An 18,527-nucleotide genomic window follows, 5' to 3' on the forward strand; every position below is an offset into this window, starting at 1 on the left:
ATCCTTAGAAAGCTCTTTGGTCTTGCCCATGTTGTAGAGGTTAGAGTCTGACGGATTAATTGAGTCTGTGGACAGGAGTCTTTTATACAGGAGACTATGTAAGACAGCTGTCTTTAATGCAGGTAACAAGTTGATTAGGAGCGTCTAACTAGTCTGTAGGAGCCAGAACTCATAATGGTTTGTAGGGGATCAAATACTTATTTCTCACTGCAAAATGCAAATAAATGTATCTAATTTATACAATGTGATTTTCTTGATTTTTTGGGGGGATATTCTATCTCTCAATGTTAAAATTAACCTACCCTTAAAATTATAGACTGTTCATGTCTTTGTCAGTGGGCAAACTTAGGAAAACAGAAATTGATCAAATAATTATTTCCTTCCCTGTATCTAGAAGGGTTTACAAGATAATATGTTTGTCGGGAGTTCTTCTTTAAAGAGGATCTCTCACTTGCCATAAATATGGAAATATTTTACCTGGTCTAAATGATTTTGTTTCCCTGAAGTTGTTTTGGAAAAAAAAAAATCATATTAATGGCAAATGACAGTTTCTCTTTAAAACATGCATTTGGTAAGCTCTTTAATGCTACTGCACTTTGGTTATTGTGGCCCAATTTTTGTGCAACTTGCAACGTCACATATTATTTCATACATATTGTTTTTTTTAGCTCTGTCTTGTCAGTACATCACATTCATCTTATTCCCCTCTTGCTTTCCTAAACGGAAGGCTAAATATCTCCATGGCATTCTGACCTCATGACTGGTCAACAAAAGCCTGACCCCGAGGAGCAATCCTGGTCTTCAGAATTTGCACGATGGGGAAGACCAAGAACAAGCAGGGCCTTTGACAGCAGAACAACTTGACCACAAAGGAGTTTCGGAAGAAAAACTGTTGCCCCTGCAGCTATTTTTACATTTAAAATAGAGTTTATACTTTAATGATTTAAATTAAAAAGTCAATGCTAAATAAAGTTTTGGAAAATGACATTTATCCGGACTTGTGTTTTATTTACATTATTATTTTAAAATAACTGTTACATGACTTCTTTTACGTGAGGTTTAGCTGAGGCTCTAACAGCCTTTACCTATCCTCCATTTTTATGGTAGGTTGGAGAATGGCTTTCCGGATGCTAAGGTGGCCATAGACATGAGTTGGCTATTGACAAGACACTTGTCCTGCCAACACTAATCTTTTCCGACTTCCCATTATAATAGAATGATCAGTATGACTGAGGGTTTACGTGTAGTCAATAGGGACAGCCACTGCTAGACACTAGAGATGAGGAGATTGATGTGCGAGATTTCGGTACAGCATCTAGGTCAGTGGTACCTGGCAGTTACACAGAAGGCCCAAAAATCAATGATCTGCCTGTCAACTAAAAATGCTGACAGGCTGACTCTTATAAAAATGAACAAGGGCTGGATTGGGCCAGGCTTCTCAACACCACCGAATGATAGCAGCGTAAGAAACTCAAATCCCGTGTCTTTTCTTGGGAGGTGTATTCACATGCACCTTTTCACACCCACACATGGGTATACGCTTCCTGATTTTGGCTATTTGCTCTTGTCCTCCTCCTTCTCCTCATCCTCCACCACCATATCACCATGATGACCGTGGTCCGTGATGCAACACCCACATAATTTTTTTAAAGGGTGTTTATGATGCCCGTTAAAAAATTTTTTTATACAGTATGTTCATGTATACCCCCCAGGGGTAAATGTTTGTCAGCCCATACACTTAGTGCATGGGCATTACAAGTATAGGAGGCCCGCTCCTTTCTAATGGGAACATTTTTTTTTTTTTTATGAGGCCCTCCTCCACATCTCTTCCAAGGGGCATTGAAGTGCCTCCAAATTTTTGGCAGCCCTTGCATTCACTGCATAGGCCAACACTATGGGAGACTCTCTCTTTTCTAATGGGAATTTGTCGTTACTGTGGCCCTGCTCCGTGTGTCTTTAAATTGTTAGTGGGGTTTTTCCTAAAATTGGTCAGCCGTTGGACTCACTGCATACCCTATAACTGTATAGCAGACCCTCTCCTTTCTAATGGGAACATGTCGTACCTTGTTACTGTGGCCCTGCTCTATGTGTCTTTAAATTCTTAGTGGGGTTTTTCCTAAAATTGGTCAGCCGTTGGACTCACTGCATACCCTATAACTGTATAGCAGACCCTCTCCTTTCTAATGAGAACATGTTGTACCTTGTTACTGTGGCCCTGCTCTATGTGCCTTTAAATTCTTAGTGGTGTTTTTCCTAAAATTGGTCTGCCGTTGGACTCACTGCATAACCTATAACTGTATAGCAGACCCTCTCCTTTCTAATGGGAACATGTCGTACCTTGTTACTGTGGCCCTGCTCCGCGTGTCTTTAAATCCTTAGTGGGTTTTTTCCTAAAATTGGTCAGCCGTTGGACACACTGCATACCCTATATCTATATAGCAGACCTTCTCCTTTCTAATGGGAACATGTCGTACCTTGTTACTCTGGCCCTGCTCTATGTGTCTTTAAATTCTTAGTGGGGTTTTTCCCAAATTTTGGCAGCCCTTGCAGTCACAGCATGGGCATTACCACTATAGGAGACCCGCTCCTTTATAATGGGAACATTTTTTTTACTGAGACCCTCCTCTATGTCTCTTCAAAGGTGTATTGGGTTGCGTCCAAATTTTTGGCAGCCCTTCCAGTCACTGGATACGCAATAACAGTATAGGAGACCTACTTATTAATAATGGGAACAAGAAAGCATAGCCGGCTGATGGCTCTCTAACAATAGCTAGGGCCAACTGCTGGCCTTTTAAGAATAGTAAGGGCCGTCTGATGTCCCTATAAAAATAGGCTTTATGACTTTCAGAGTCCCTCCATCATAAATAAAAAAGGATGTGTCTGATGATGTGTCACACACCACATTGCCAGATAAGGTTGTAAAATGTTAAAATGACATTTCCCAGTGAATACATTTGTCTTAAAAAATAACGTAAAAAAACAAAACAATAGGATCTTTCTTTAGTATAAAAAACAGCGTCACCAATTTAACCTCAATGTAATCACATTGTTCAGCTCATGCCCCTCCTCCTCCATCTCCAAAATGACCACATCAGTCACAAGCTGACAGCACTGCAGCACTGCCTTGGCCAAGCGGCAACAGGCTGTGCTGAAGATAACATGCTTAATGCTTAATTGACAAACCGCCCAGCACTGCAGAGTTGTTGAAAGCTGTAACACAGCAGCCTGATCTGTGGCTCTTACCGCTGAACATACAGCCAGGCATGGTCGTGTGTGACAATGGGCGGAACCTGGTGACGGAGAAATGACACCCAGAGTAGATACGATTTCCCTCTATGCCAGTCCTTTCACCGAGCTAAATACAACTCTCAGCAAAAAAAGCTGTGGACTGGCTCCGTACCATCCCTGGCCACATTCATCTGTCCACGTGTTTGTGGGTAGGCGGTCCTTCCCAGTATGTGCACTGGGGAGGGCACAGGTAATGTTGTGGGACCCGTGCTTGTGGAAGACGGAGACAAACCCAGGAGAAACAGTGGCGGCTGGGGACCGAGTTTGAACACCCAGCCGCTGCTGGCATGAGGTTGAAAAGCTTCCGACTTCACGAGCCTAAAAGGCCACATTTCAAGTGAAAGCAGATTTAGAAGACTTCTTGGGAGAAATGACAGCTGGGTAGATATGGTTTCCCAAGTCCTTTCACCAAGCTAAAGAATATGGCTGTGGTGAAATACAACTCAGCAAAAAAAGCTGTGGACTGGCTCCGTACCTTCCCTGGCCACATTCACCTGTCCACGTGTTTGTGGTTAGGCGGTCCTTCCCAGTAATTGCACTGGGGTGGGCACGGGTAATGTTGTGGGAACCGTGCTTGTGAAAGGAGGAGACGACACCGGGAGAAACAGTGGCGGCTGGGGACAGGAGTATGGACAACCGGCCGCCTCCTGCATGAGGTTATCAAAAGCTTCCGCCTCCACGAGCCTAAAAGGCCACATTTTCAAGTGCAAGCAGCTGTCAAAAATTTGGCAGTATAGTATTGCAGCCTGTGGGTGGGTGGGTGGCTGGCTGCATACTTGCGTTTGCATTTCAAGGAATGGGGTAGGGACAACTGAACGCTGCACTGGGACAAGGACGTGGACAGTGATTGTTGCAAGTCTGCAACGACAGGTGCATGGCGGGAGGCATCTTCGCATGCACCAAGGATCACTTATGATGGGCACACTTTTAGGCAGTGATCTGGGAGTCAGAAATGCTTCCAGAGGTCTTCCCCATGCTGTTCCCATGTCTTTTCAGCACTGTATGCATGTGTCTGATGATGTGTCACACACCACAGTGCCAGATAAGGTTGTAAAATATTAAAATTACATTTCCCAGTGAATGCATTTGTCTTTGTTGAAAGCAATGCAAAAGTGCAAAAACGTATCAAAAACGCTACGTGTGAACATAGCCCAAGGTGTGGAGGAGTATTTTTGGTTATTTATTTTGCCTTATATACAAGTCATTACCCTGGAAAGGATGTTCCTTAATATATTTCCCAGGAAAATCCATTTTGGTCTTGTTTTTGTATGTTTTATTGTGAGTCCGTAAAAGTGGTGTAATACTCTGACAACGTTGTAGACAGTAGTGTCCTGGGAGTCAGAAATGCTTCCAGGGGTCTTCCCCATGTCATTTGAGCACTGTTCCCATCCATTTGGGCAATTTTTAGGCCCTCTGCAGACCGCCGGGGGGAGCCGCCTGAAAAATGTTCGAGTTTCCCATAGACTTACATTGGGCTCGTTGCTCGGGTCGAGCACCTGAGTATTCCAATTTGCTCGACCCGAGCAACGAGTACCCGAGCATTTTTGTGCTCGCTCATCACTAATCCTAACCCATATCACTAAAGGAGTTACATGTGCTGTCAGGGTTAGGCCTCAGCTAGCCCAGTACTAACTCAGTCCTGTAGGCAAGCAGCAAAGTCACAGCAGGAATTTCAGTAAGCAACAAGGGTTTTTTTTTTTTAATGGCCTAAAAAGAGTGAAGGAGCCAAGTTCTAGTTTCAGCAATAAGACAAAAAAAAAAAATTGGAAAATCATACAATGACATGCCTCAACCATGAAGAACCCAGCAATGCAAATCTCATAAAACAGCAGCACAGTGTAAAAGTGGAATTTACCTATAACCAGACAACATGCAAGTAACTTAACCCTTGCACCCGCCAGAGCCCTTCCACTTACCCTGGTCATCACAGCTGCCATCTTTACACCCTCTCATAAAGGCCCTCATCACAGCACACAATCTGCTGACTGCTTCCTCTCTGTGGTTTAAATCCTGGAAGCTGGCAGGAGATTGGCCAGGAGACCATCAGTAAGCAGCTGCTGCAATTCATGTCTGATATCTAGCCAGGATTGGGGCTCATTCACATGATCGTATTTTTGGTCCGGGTGCTGTCTGTTGAAATAACGGACCACACTCGGACCATTGTTATTCAGTGACACAGTGCAGATGAGACATTTTTTTTTCACTGAATTTGTGTGAGAAAAATAGTGCAGCGTGCTCTGGTTTCTTCTATAAATCAGATGAGACTCGCACATTCAAGTCTGGGCGCGTAAAAAAAATCAGATGCCATACAGAGCCATAGTATAGCTTTCGATTTTTACAGATACATTGCAAAGGCATTACACATTAATCTAACTCTCTACCTAAACAGCGCATAACAAATACTGCTTGACACATTGACTTGGGGATAAAAGATTGGCCACAGCCTTTATTAAAATATTAAAACATATCATATAAATATAACCATATTAACATAATTTCTTAAAAGGTTCAAACCATTTTTCCAACACCGCAGCTCGGCCATGAGGCTTAAGCCCGTTAATCAACTACCTGTCCATCCAGATACCTGGACGACTAACGCTAGGCCGTGCCAAAAATTCAGGGAGGGAGGGCAGGGCAGCACTTCAGGTACGACAGTGCCGGAGGACAGACATGAACCTCCGGCACTGCTCCCTTATATCCCCCAGCTGATACCCGCTCCAATCACGGTCCATCTCCAGGGCAGAAAACATATCTCCCCTGTTACGGTGTCCTGAATGGCCGGGCCTTAGATCCAATCAATTCCCTAACTTCTCCTAGCTACATGACCATCTGAAAGCGGCGGGAAAGCCATTCTCCCGCCATTTAACCCTTAACTAAGCAGAACACATAGCATTCCTGGTAATGCCATGTGTTCCCCTCCTCAGGGTCCGGGATCACCAATATATAATATACCATGGCTACAGACACCTGATGGTATATAACAATATGTACACTGGATGTGTTATACTGTCCACAGATATATAAAGTTATATGCACTGACTGAATTGGCTCCTGGCTACAGGATCTCTCATGCTATATTATATGGTTTTATATATACATACATATATATATATATATATATATATATATACACTGCTCAAAAAAATAAAGGGAACACTTAAACAACAGAATATAACTCCAAGTAAATCAAACTTCTGTGAAATCAGACTGTCCACTTAGGAAGAAACACTGATTGACAATCAATTTCACATGCTGTTGTGCAAATGGAATAGACAATAGATGGAAATTATTGGCAATTATCAAGACACACTGAATAAAAGGAGTGGCTCTGCAAGTGGGGACTACAAACCACATCTCAGTAGCAATGCTTTCTGGCAGATGTTTTGGTCACTTTTGAATGTTGGTTGTGCTTTCACACTCATGGTAGCATGAGACGGACTCTACAACCCACAGAAGTTGCTCAGGTAGTGCAGCTCATCCAGGATGGCACATCAATGCGAGCTGTGGCAAGAAGGTTTGCTTTGTCTGTCAGCGTAGCTTCCAGAGGCTGGAGGCACTACCAGGAGACAGGCCAGTACACCAGGAGACGTGGAGGGGGCCGTAGGAGGGCAACAACCCAGCAGCTAGACCGCTACCTCCACTTTTGTGCAAGGAGGAACAGGAGAAGCACTGCCAGAGCCCTGCAAAATGACCTCCAGCAGGCCACAAATGTGCATGTGTCTGCACAAACGGTTAGAAACCGACTCCATGAGGGTGGTATGAGGGCCTGACGTCCACAGATAGGGGTTGTGCTCACAGCCCAAGACCGTGCAGGATGCTTGGCATTTGCCACAGAACACCAGGATTGGCAAAGTCGCCCTGTGCTCTTCACAGATGAAAGCAGGTTCACACTGAGCACATGTGACAGCCTGGAACATCCTTCAGCATGATCGGTTTGGCACTGGGTCAGTAATGGTGTGGGGTGGCATTTCTTTGGAGGGCCACACATCCCTCAATGTGCTCGCCAGAGGTAGCCTGACTGCCATTAGGTACCGAGATGAAATCCTCAGACCCCTTGTGAGACCATATGCTGGTGCGGTTGGCCCTGGGTTCCTCCTAATGCAGGACAATGCCAGACCTCATGTGGCTGGAGTGTGTCAGCAGTTCCTGCAAGATAATGGCATTGAAGCTGTGGACTGGTCCGCCCGTTCTCCAGACCTGAATCCGATTGAGCACATCTGGGACATCATGTCTCGCACCATCCACCAACGTCACATTGCACCACAGACTGTCCAGGAGTTGGCAGATGCTTTAGTCCAGGTCTGGGCGGAGATCTCACAGGAGACCATCCGCAACCTCATCAGGAGCATGCCCAGGCATTGTAGGGAGGTCATACAGGCACGTGGAGGCCACACACAATACTGAGCTTCATTTTGACTTGTTTTAAGGACATTACATCTAAGTTGGATCAGCCTGTAGTGTGTTTTTCCACTTTAATTTTGGGGGTGACTCCAAATCCAGGCCTCCATTGGTTAATAAATTTGATTTCCATTGATGATTTTTGCATGATTTTGTTGTCAGCACATTCAACTTTGTACAGAACAAAGTATTTAATGAGAATATTTCATTCATTCAGATCTAGGATGTGTTGTTTGAGCGTTCCCTTTATTTTTTTGAGCAGTGTATATATATATATATATATATATATATATATATATATATATATATATATATACACAGGGTTGTCCAAAAGTAGGTGGACAGAAAGTGTAATAAGGTTATGAAGGGGGAGATTTATCAAACACTAAATTGCAGCCGCCTGTCTGGATCATCCTCCAATAAACCATGAATTAGACGTGGACGATAAGCTTTCCACCCAATAGATTTCAGGATTCGCATGATAGAAGCTCGTGAAATTCCCAATTCCAAAGAGGCTCTTCTGGTGGACTTTTTTGGACTCTGAACAAATGTTTCAGCAACAAGTTGTTTATTATTTTCTGTACAGACTGTTTTGGGTCGACCAGTTTTTGGAGCATTAAGGATTGAGCCAGTGGCATTGAATTTGTCACGAATGCGGTAAATGGTTTGTCTCTTTGGGGCTTGAGTACCAAATGTTTCAATCCAATTTGCTCTAACAGTTTCAGCATTTTGAGATTTCCAATACTGTGTTAAAATCCATTTTCTTTGATCTGTATTTAAATTATTTGCCATTATGTGTTATCTGAAAAGAAAACAGATTTGGGGGAGATCTATCTTTGAAAACTAGATCTGTGAAACTGGCTCAGTTGCCCTTAGCAACCAATCAGATTCTTCCACCTTTCATTTTCCAAAGAGTCTGTGAGGAATGAAAAGTGGAATCTGACTGGTTGCTAAGGGCAAATGAGCCAGTTTCACTTTACACCATGTTTGTTAAATCTGTCCCTTCATAACCTTATTACACTTTTTGTCTACCTACTTTTGGACCACCCTGTATACAGTACACACCAAAAGTTTGGACACACCTTCTCATTTAAAGATTTTTCTGTATTTTCTTGACTATGAAAATTGTACATTCACACTGAAGGCATCAAAACGATGAATTAACACATGTGGAATTATATACTTAACAAAAAAGTGTGAAACAACTGAAAATATGTCTTATATTCTAGGTTCTTCAAAGTAGCCACCTTTTGCTTTGATGACTGCTTTGCACACTCTTGGCATTCTCTTGATGAGCTTCAAGAGGTAGTCACCGGAAATGGTTTTCACTTCACAGGTGTGCCCTGTCAGGTTTATTAAGTGGGGTTTTTTGCCTTATAAATGGGGTTGGGACCATCAGTTGTGTTGTGCAGAAGTCAGGTGGATACACAGCTGATAGTCCTACTGAATAGACTGTTAGAATTTGTATTATGGCAAGAAAAAAGCAGCTAAGTAAAGAAAAACGAGTGGCCATCATTACTTTAAGAAATGAAGGTCAGTCAGTGAGAAAAATTGGGAAAACTTTGAAAGTGTCCCTAAGTGCAGCTGCAAAAACCATCAAGCGCTACAAAGAAACTGGCTCACATAAGGACCGCCCCAGGAAAGGAAGACCAAGAGTCACCTCTGCTTCTGAGGATAAGTTTATCCGAGTCACCAGCCTCAGAAATCGCAGGTTAACAGCAGCTCAGATTAGAGACCAGGTCAATGCCACACAGAGTTCTAGCAGCAGACACATCTCTACAACAACTGTTAAGAGGAGACTTTGTGCAGCAGGCCTTCATGGTAAAATAGCTGCTAGGAAACCACTGCTAAGGACAGGCAACAAGCAGAAGAGACTTGTTTGGGCTAAAGAACACAAGGAATGGACATTAGACCAGTGGAAATCTGTGCTTTGGTCTGATGAGTCCAAATTTGAGATCTTTGGTTCCAACCACCGTGTCTTTGTGTGACGCAGAAAAGGTGAACGGATGGACTCTACGTGTCTGGTTCCCACCGTGAAGCATGGAGGAGGAGGTGTGATGGTGTGGGGGTGCTTTGCTGGTGACACTGTTGGGGATTTATTCAAAACTGAAGGCATACTGAACCAGCATTGCTACCACAGCATCTTGCAGCGGCATGCTATTCCATCCGGTTTGCTTTTAGTTGGACCATCATTTATTTTTCAACAGGACAATGACCCCAAACACACCTCCAGGCTGTGTAAGGGCTATTTGACCAAGGAGGAGAGTGATGGGGTGCTACGCCAGATGACCTGGCCTCCACAGTCACCTGACCTGAATCCAATCGAGATGGTTTGGGGTGAGCTGGACCGCAAAGTGAAGGCAAAAGGGCTAACAAGTGCTAAGCATCTCTGGGAACTCCTTCAAGATTGTTGGAATACCATTTCCGGTGACTACCTCTTGAAGCTCATCAAGAGAATGCCAAGAGTGTGCAAAGCAGTCATCAAAGCAAAAGGTGGCTACTTTGAAGAACCTAGAATATAAGACATATTTTCAGTTGCTTCATACTTTTTTGTTAAGTATATAATTCCATATGTGTTAACTCATAGTTTTGATGCCTTCAGTGTGAATGTACAATTTTCATAGTCATGAAAATACAGAAAAATCTTTAAATGAGAAGGTGTGTCCAAACTTTTGGTCTGTACTGTATATGTGAGCTGGTGTTCAATGGGTACTGTTAATGTGTGATTGGTGAAGACGTGGTGCAGAAAGTAGAGTTTTTCCAAGAGTGGGCGGTGGAACTGTGGAACGTTCGAGGGGTTGAGGCGGAGCTGGGGTGGAGCCTGGGCAGAGTCTCAAGGGGGCCCAAAAATGTAGCCAGTATGGGGCCCTGTAATTCCTACTGGCAGCCCTGTGTGGGTACCATCATGCTGTGTGGAGGGCTAGTGCGGGCAATTATACAGTGTGGAGAGGTGTGGGGCCATCATACTGTATGTAGGTCCATTATACTGCATGAAGGGCTGTATGGGGGTCACAGCTGGGGGATCATACTGTGTCGGGGTCACCATACATTGCCTTGGGAGTTGAGGTGGGGTACAATAGAGTAATTATACTGTACATGTGGAGGTTAATGTAGAGGAATTCACCATGGGGGTATCATTCTGTGTTTGGGGGGGTACTTTTGTTTTGTTGGCATCATACTTTATGGGGGTAATGCAAAATGAATCTAGGACTTCAGCAGGAGGAAATTACTATGTAAAGGCTGGAAAGTTATGAGATATGCTCCCCTGTGACCCCAACAATTTTTTTTTTTTGGGAGGGGGGGGAGCCCAATTAGAACTTCTGCTATGGGGCCCCATGATTTCTATGTACACCCCTGGATAGCATATGAGGTTTACTGCCTCCTGGTGGGTTTTCCGTGCCCTGACAAACAGAGGCTGTGTGCAGGGGCTTGTACCTTGGGTAATGCATAACTGAGGGGCAGGAGCTGTGTGAAGGGGGCTTATACCAGTGGATAATGCAGACCTGGAGGCAGGGGTGTGTACCTAGGGTAATGCAGACCTGGGGTGCAGGAGCTGTCTGCAAGGGTACTGTACCTTGGGTAATGCAGAACTAGGGGGCAGGGAATGTGTACAGGGTACTTGTATCTTAGGTAATGCAGTCCTGGGGTGCAGGGGCTTTTCGCACGGAGCTTGTACCCGTGGGTAATGCAGAATTGGGGGGCAGGGGCTGTGTGCAGGGGGCTTGTATCTTAGGTAATTCAGACCTGGGGGGCAGGGGCTGTGTGCAGGAGCCTTGTACCTGTGGGTAATGCGGAACTGGGGGGAGGCAGGGGCTGTGTGCAGGGGGCTTGTATCTTAGGTAATGCAGATCTGGGGGGCAGGAGCTGTGTGCAGAGGTCTTGTATCTTGGGTAATGCAGAACTGGGGGGCAGGGAATGTGTTCAGGGGACTTGTATCTTAGGTAATGCAGACCTGGGGGCAGGGGCTGTGTGCAGGGGGCTTGTGCCTGTGGGTAATGCAGAACTGGGGGCAGTGGCTGTGTGCAGGGGGCTTGTACTTTGGGTAATGCAGAACTGGGGGGGGCATTGGCTGTGTGCAGGAGACTTACACTAGTGGATAATGCAGAACTGAGGGGCAGGGGCTGTGTGCAGGGGGCTTGTACCTTCGGTAATACAGAACTGGCAAGCAGGGACTGTGTGTAGGGGGCTTGCTTGTACCTTGGGTAATGGAGAAATGGGGGCAGAAGATGTGTGCAGGGGTCTTGCACCTTGGGTAATGCAGAAATGAGGGACAGGGTCTGTGTGCAGGGGACTTGTACTTTGGGTAATGCAGAACTGGGGGGCAGGAGCTGTGTGCAGCGGGCTTGTACCTAAGATAATTTAGAACTGGGGGGCAGGGGCGGCGGGCAGTGGGTTTGTACCTCTGGGTCCAGGGCTCACTGTTACTTATCAGACAGACCCCCATAAACAACATCATGATGCAACAGTGCAAACTTTATATTCATCACAGCACATGCCGTACACTCCGCCATTAATCTATATGATGGGCACCTGACCGCTCTTCTCAGTCACTCCTCTTATCTTGTGATCCCGATTGTCTCTCATTTAACACAAACTGCTTCCAACGGTCCCCATCAGAGACCGCTCACCATGGTTTCCCTCATTCCGCACTGGCCAAATTAACTGACGGCTCCCTGTGGTACCCCTACTTTTACAGAGTGTCCCCCAAGTCTCTGATCTCTTACAGACCCTCATCTTCCACTTCTCTATAGGCCTCGTCTCATAGACCATGTCCTATGGTTTCCCCATAGTACCGTCTCTCACAAACCCCTCCACATGGTCCCTTCACTTTCCCCATAGTTCGCTCTATCAGACCACTCCTCATAGTTCCCCCACTTTCTCCATAATCCCGTCTCTCACAGAACACCAGCTATGGTCCCTCAATTTACCCAAAGCTTTTTACTCACAGACCACTCCCTAATGTTCCCCACATGCTCCATAGTCCCTCTTCTCACAGAAAACTCCCCATATACCCTCCATTCATTTTTCCTTTAGTCCCTCCTCTCAGAGAACTCCCAATGGAGCCTCACACTTCCCTCTCATATATCCTGATCCTCATAGGCCCCCCACCTTTCCCTTAGTCCCCTCTTATACAGCCTGCTCCTCAGTCCCCCTACTTTCCCCATAGTCCCGTCTCATACAGCCTGCTCCTCATAGTCCCTCCACTTTCCCCATAGTCCCCTCATACAACCTGCTCCTTATAGTCCCACCACTTTCCCCATAGTCTCCTCTCATACAGCCTGTTCTACATAGTCCTACCACTTTCCTCGTAGTCCTCTCTCATACAGCCTGCTCCTTGTAGTCCCGCCACTTTCCCCATAGTCACCTCATACAACCTGCTCCTCATAGTCCCCCCTACTTGCCTCAATTTCCTCTCATACAGCCTGCTCCTCAGTCCCCCTACTTTCCCCAGAGTCCCCTCTCATACAGTCTGCTCCTCATAGTCCTCCCACTTTCCCCATAGTCCCCTCTTACAGCCTGCTCCCCATAGTCCCCCCACTTTCCCCATAGTCCCTTCTCATACAGCCTGTTCCCTATTGTACCCCCACTTTCCCCATAGTCCCCTCTAATGCATCCTGCCCCTCATAGTCCCCCACTTTCCCCATAGTCTCCTCTCATAGAGCCTACTCTTCAGAGTCCCCCCACTTTCCCCATAGTCCCCTCTCATACAGCCTGCTCCTCATTGTTCCCCCATAGCCCCCTCTCATGCAGTCTGTTCCCCATAGTCCCCTCACTTTCTCCATAGTTCCCTCTCATACAGTGTGCTCCCCATAGTCCACCCACTTTCCCCATAGTCCCCTGTCATACAGCCTATTCCCCATAGTCCCCCCCACTTTCCCCATAGTCCCTTTTCATATAGTATTTTCTTCATAATCTCCCTACTTTCCCCATAGTCTCCTCTCATACAGCCTGATGCTCATCGACCCCACAGTCCCCTCTCATACTGCCAGCTCCTCATATCCCCCCGCTTTCCTCATAGCTCCATCTCATACAGCCTGTTCCCAATAGCCCTCCCACTTTCCCCATAGTCCCCTCTCACACAGCCTGCTCCACATAGTTCACCACTTTCTCCATAGTCCCCTCTCATATAGCCTGCTCCCCATAGTCCCCTCTCATACAGCCTGCTCCTCATAGTCCCCCCACTTTCCCCAGTTTCCTCTCATACAGCCTGCTCCTCATAGTCTCCACAATTTCTCCATAGTCTCCTCTCATTTAGCCTGCTACTCATAGTCCCCCCACTTTCCCCATAGTCCCCTCTCATACAGCCTGATGCTCATCGTCCCCCCACTTTCCTCTCATACAGCCTGCACCTCATAGTCCCCCCACTTTCTCCATAGTCCCCTCTCATACAGCCTGCTCCTCGTAGTCTCCCCACAGTCCCCTCTCATACAGCCAGCTCCTCATAGCCCCCCACTTTCCCCATAGCTCCCTCTCATACAGCCAGCTCCCAATAGTCACCCCTCTTTCCCCATAGTCCCATCTCATACAGCCTGCGCCACATAGTCACCCACTTTCTCCATATTCCCCTCTCATATAGCCTGCTCCTCAGAGTCCCTCACTTTCTCCATAGTCTCCTCTCATACAGCCTGCGCCACATAGTCACCCACTTTCTCCATAGTCCCTTCTCATACACACGCGTGCTGGGGTGTGCACGCGTCTTCTTGTGCAAAGTGGCTTCGGAGAGAAGTGGCAGTTATTTCAGAGGCCATGGACTAACATTCGTCTTCTTCTTCTCTTTCCACAGGTACATGCTCTGCAAAATTCCCCTGCTCCTATGTATGCTGTCTTCTAATGCTCTGCTGACCCGTCTCTCTGGTACATGCTCTGCATAATTCCCCTGCTCCTATGTATGCTGTCTTCTAATGCTCTGCTGACCCGTCTCTCTGGTACATGCTCTGCATAATTCCCCTGCTTCATCTGTCCCACTCCAATCAATATTCACATATGTTTGTTCTTTAACCACTATATACCTTATCTGATTTTTAGAGGTGCTAAACTGCAGAGACTTGCGTCCTGGCTCTGTCTTTGATCACCCAGCCATCTCCTGCTGAAATGACCAGCTGTTAATTTATCCACAAGCCGTTCCCACAATGCCCTACACCTGATATAGTTTAATGTGGCCTATATATTTAGACTCTCTGTAAGGGGTGCACGCGTGCTGGGGTGTGCACGCGTCTTCTTGTGCAAAGTGGCTTCGGAGAGAAGTGGCAGTTATTTCAGAGGCAGTTAGTCAGGGCAGGAGTCAGGTAACAAACACTTTGACCACTTACTCTCCTTAAACTATGTTTCTGTTAGCTCTCACTTTTTCCTCTATAGTCCTCCACTTTCTAATAACCCCTCAAATCCCTACACCAAGTAAGAAACTCATCATCTCTCCCTCTATCCTCCCCATTAACCTCACCTCCTCCTCCAAATTATTCCTCAACATTCAATCCTGGATCTCCAAACACAGACAGCCACCTCATGCTCTCTCTTGCTCCCACCTGCTAACACTTTCTCTGCTCCTCCTCACTGCTGGAGATATCTCTCCAAATCCTGGTCCTCCTCGCCATATTCCCACAGTTACTTCTACCTCCTATCCACGACCTTCCTCAAACTGTCGCAACCCTTCTAACCTCATACCCATCCAACTAATACCCACCTCCTCAGCTATACTAACAGGAGCTCTATGGAACACTCGCTCTGTCTGCAACAAACTTTCCTTCATCCACGATCTTTTCATTACAAACAAACCCTCCTTCCTCGCCATCACCGAAACCTGGCTCACCCCCTCTGACACAGCCTCCCCAGCTGCCCTTTCATATGGCGGATTCCACCTTTCCCACACCCCCCACCCCAATGGCAAACATGGTGGAGGCGTAGGTTTCCTCCTATCAGAACTCTGCGCTTTCACCAAAATCCCACTGCCACCCTCTGTTACACTCCCCTCTTTTGAGGTGCACTGTGTGCGCATCTATTCCCCCTCCAACCTCCAACTGGCCGTCGTTTACCGACCCCCAGGGCAAGCCACCACCTTCTTAGACCATTTCACTACCTGGCTGCTTCACTTCCTTTCCACTGACATCCCCACTATCATAATGGGTGACTTCAACATCCCCATTGACACTCCCCACTCGTCTGTCTCTAAGCTCCTATCCCTCACTTCCTCCTTTGGACTCACTCAATGGTCTTCCACACCCACCCACAAAGATGGCCACACACTGGACCTCATCTTCACCCGCCTCTGTTCCCTATCTAACCTCTCTAACTCACCACTCCCTCTCTCTGACCATAACCTCCTCACATTCTCTACCCTCTCCTCTCCGGGTGCACAATCCCCACTCCACAAACTCACACACCCTCGCAGAAATCTCAAACACCTTGACCTACACTCTCTCTCTGAATCCCTCCTTCCTCTCACAGACATAAATTCCTTGCACGATGCAGACGTTGCTGCTGCTTCATATAACACCACAATAGCTGCAGCTCTAGACTCGATCGCCCCTCTCACACACACCACACCTCGCACATTCAACAGGCAACCCTGGCACACTAAACTTACCAAAGAACTGCGCCGGGCCTCCAGGGTTGCAGAGCGGAGATGGAAAAGGTCTCACTCCATCGAGCACTTCATCGCATTCAAGCAATCCCTCACTAATTTCAAGTCCGCACTCACTACAGCAAAACAAACCTACTTCTCATCTCTCATATCCTCCCTATCTCACAACCCTAAACAGCTATTTAACACTTTCAACTCTCTCCTTCGTCCCCCAGCACCTCCTCCCTCTTCTCTCATCTCAGCCGACGACTTTGCCTCATTCTTCAAACAGAAGATTGACACCATCAGACAAAACTTTGGCCTAAAGTCCACACAACCCCTCCTCATATCTACTCAACCCTCCTCCTCCAAACCCCACTTCTCCACCATTACAGAAGGTCAAGTCTCCTCTTTACTCTCCAAATCACACCTCACCACCTGCGAACTTGACCCAATCCCATCCCACCTCATCACTAACCTCACCTCAGTCTTCATCCCAACCCTAACCCACCTCTTCAATCTATCACTAACAACCGGAGTCTTCCCCTCATGTTTCAAACATGCCGTAATCACACCCATCCTCAAAAAGCCCTCCCTTGACCCTTCCTCTCTGACCAGCTACCGCCCCATATCACTCCTCCCCTTTGCCTCAAAACTTCTAGAACAACATGTCCACCTTGAACTGTCCTCCCACCTCTCCTCCTCCTCCCTCTTCGACCGCCTACAATCTGGCTTCCGACCGCATCACTCGACTGAAACTGCCCTGACCAAAGTCACCAACGACCTACTAAATGCCAAATCCAAGCGACACTACTCCATCCTCCTCCTTCTGGACCTGTCATCTGCCTTTGACACAGTGGACCATTCCCTCTTACTCCAGATTCTCTCATCTCTTGGCATCACGGACTTGGCTCTATCTTGGATCTCCTCATACTTAACAGACAGGACATTCAGCATCTCCCACTCACGCACCACCTCCTCATCTCGCCCCCTATCTGTCGGTGTCCCCCAAGGTTCGGTTCTAGGACCTCTGCTCTTCTCCATCTACACCTTCGGCCTGGGACAGCTCATAGAGTCTCACGGCTTTCAGTATCACCTCTATGCTGACGACACACAGATCTACCTCTCTGGACCCGATATCTCCTCCCTACTAACCAGAATCCCACAATGTCTGTCCGCCATCTCATCCTTCTTCTCCAACAGGTTTCTAAAACTCAACATGGATAAAACAGAGTTCATCATCTTTCCACCCTCTCATTCACATCCCCCATCCGACCTATCCATCAACGTCAATGGCTGTTCACTCTCCCCAGTCCCACAAGCTCGCTGCCTTGGGGTAACCCTGGACTCTGATCTCTCCTTCAAGCCACATATTCAAGCCCTTTCCACCTCCTGCCGACTCCAACTCAAAAACATCTCCCGGATCCGTGCATTCCTCAGCAAAGACTCTGCAAAAACACTAGTGCATGCCCTCATCATATCCCGCCTCGACTACTGCAACCTCCTGCTCCGTGGCCTCCCTTCCAACACTCTTGCACCTCTCCAATCTATCCTAAACTCTGCTGCTCGACTAATCCACCTGTCCCCCCGCTATTCCCCGGCCTCTCCTCTCTGTCAATCCCTTCACTGGCTCCCTATTGCCCAGAGAATTCAGTTCAAAACTCTAACCATGGCATACAAAGCCATCCACAACCTGTCTCCCCCATACATCTGTGACCTAGTCTCCCGGTACTTACCTGCACGCAACCTCCGATCCTCACAAGATCTCCTGCTCTACTCCCCTCTTATCTCTTCCTCCCACAATCGTATACAAGATTTCTCCCGTGCTTCCCCCCTACTCTGGAACTCTCTACCCCAACATATCAGACTCTCGCCGACCGTGGAAACCTTCAAAAGGAACCTGAAGACCCACCTCTTCCGACAAGCCTACAACCTGCAGTAAACACCACTGCACGACCAGCTCTACCCTCACCTACTGTATCCTCACCCATCCCTTGTAGACTGTGAGCCCTCGCGGGCAGGGTCCTCGCTCCTCCTGTACCAGTCGCTGACTCGTTTTGTTAAGATTATGTAAATGCTTTTGTTATGTATATCCCTATCACATGTAAAGCGCCATGGAATAAATGGCGCTATAATAATAAATAATAATAATAATAATAATACAACCTGCTCCTCAGAGTCCCCCACTTTCTCCATAGTCTCCTCTCATACAGCCTGCTCCCCATAGTCCCCTCTCATACAGCCTGCTCCTCGTAGTCCCCGCACAGTCCCCTCTCATACAGCC

Source organism: Phyllobates terribilis, unplaced genomic scaffold (assembly GCF_046119375.1).
Source record: "Phyllobates terribilis strain yellow unplaced genomic scaffold, ASM4611937v1 Scaffold_282__1_contigs__length_2493038, whole genome shotgun sequence".
In the NCBI taxonomy this organism is placed as follows: domain Eukaryota; kingdom Metazoa; phylum Chordata; class Amphibia; order Anura; family Dendrobatidae; genus Phyllobates; species Phyllobates terribilis.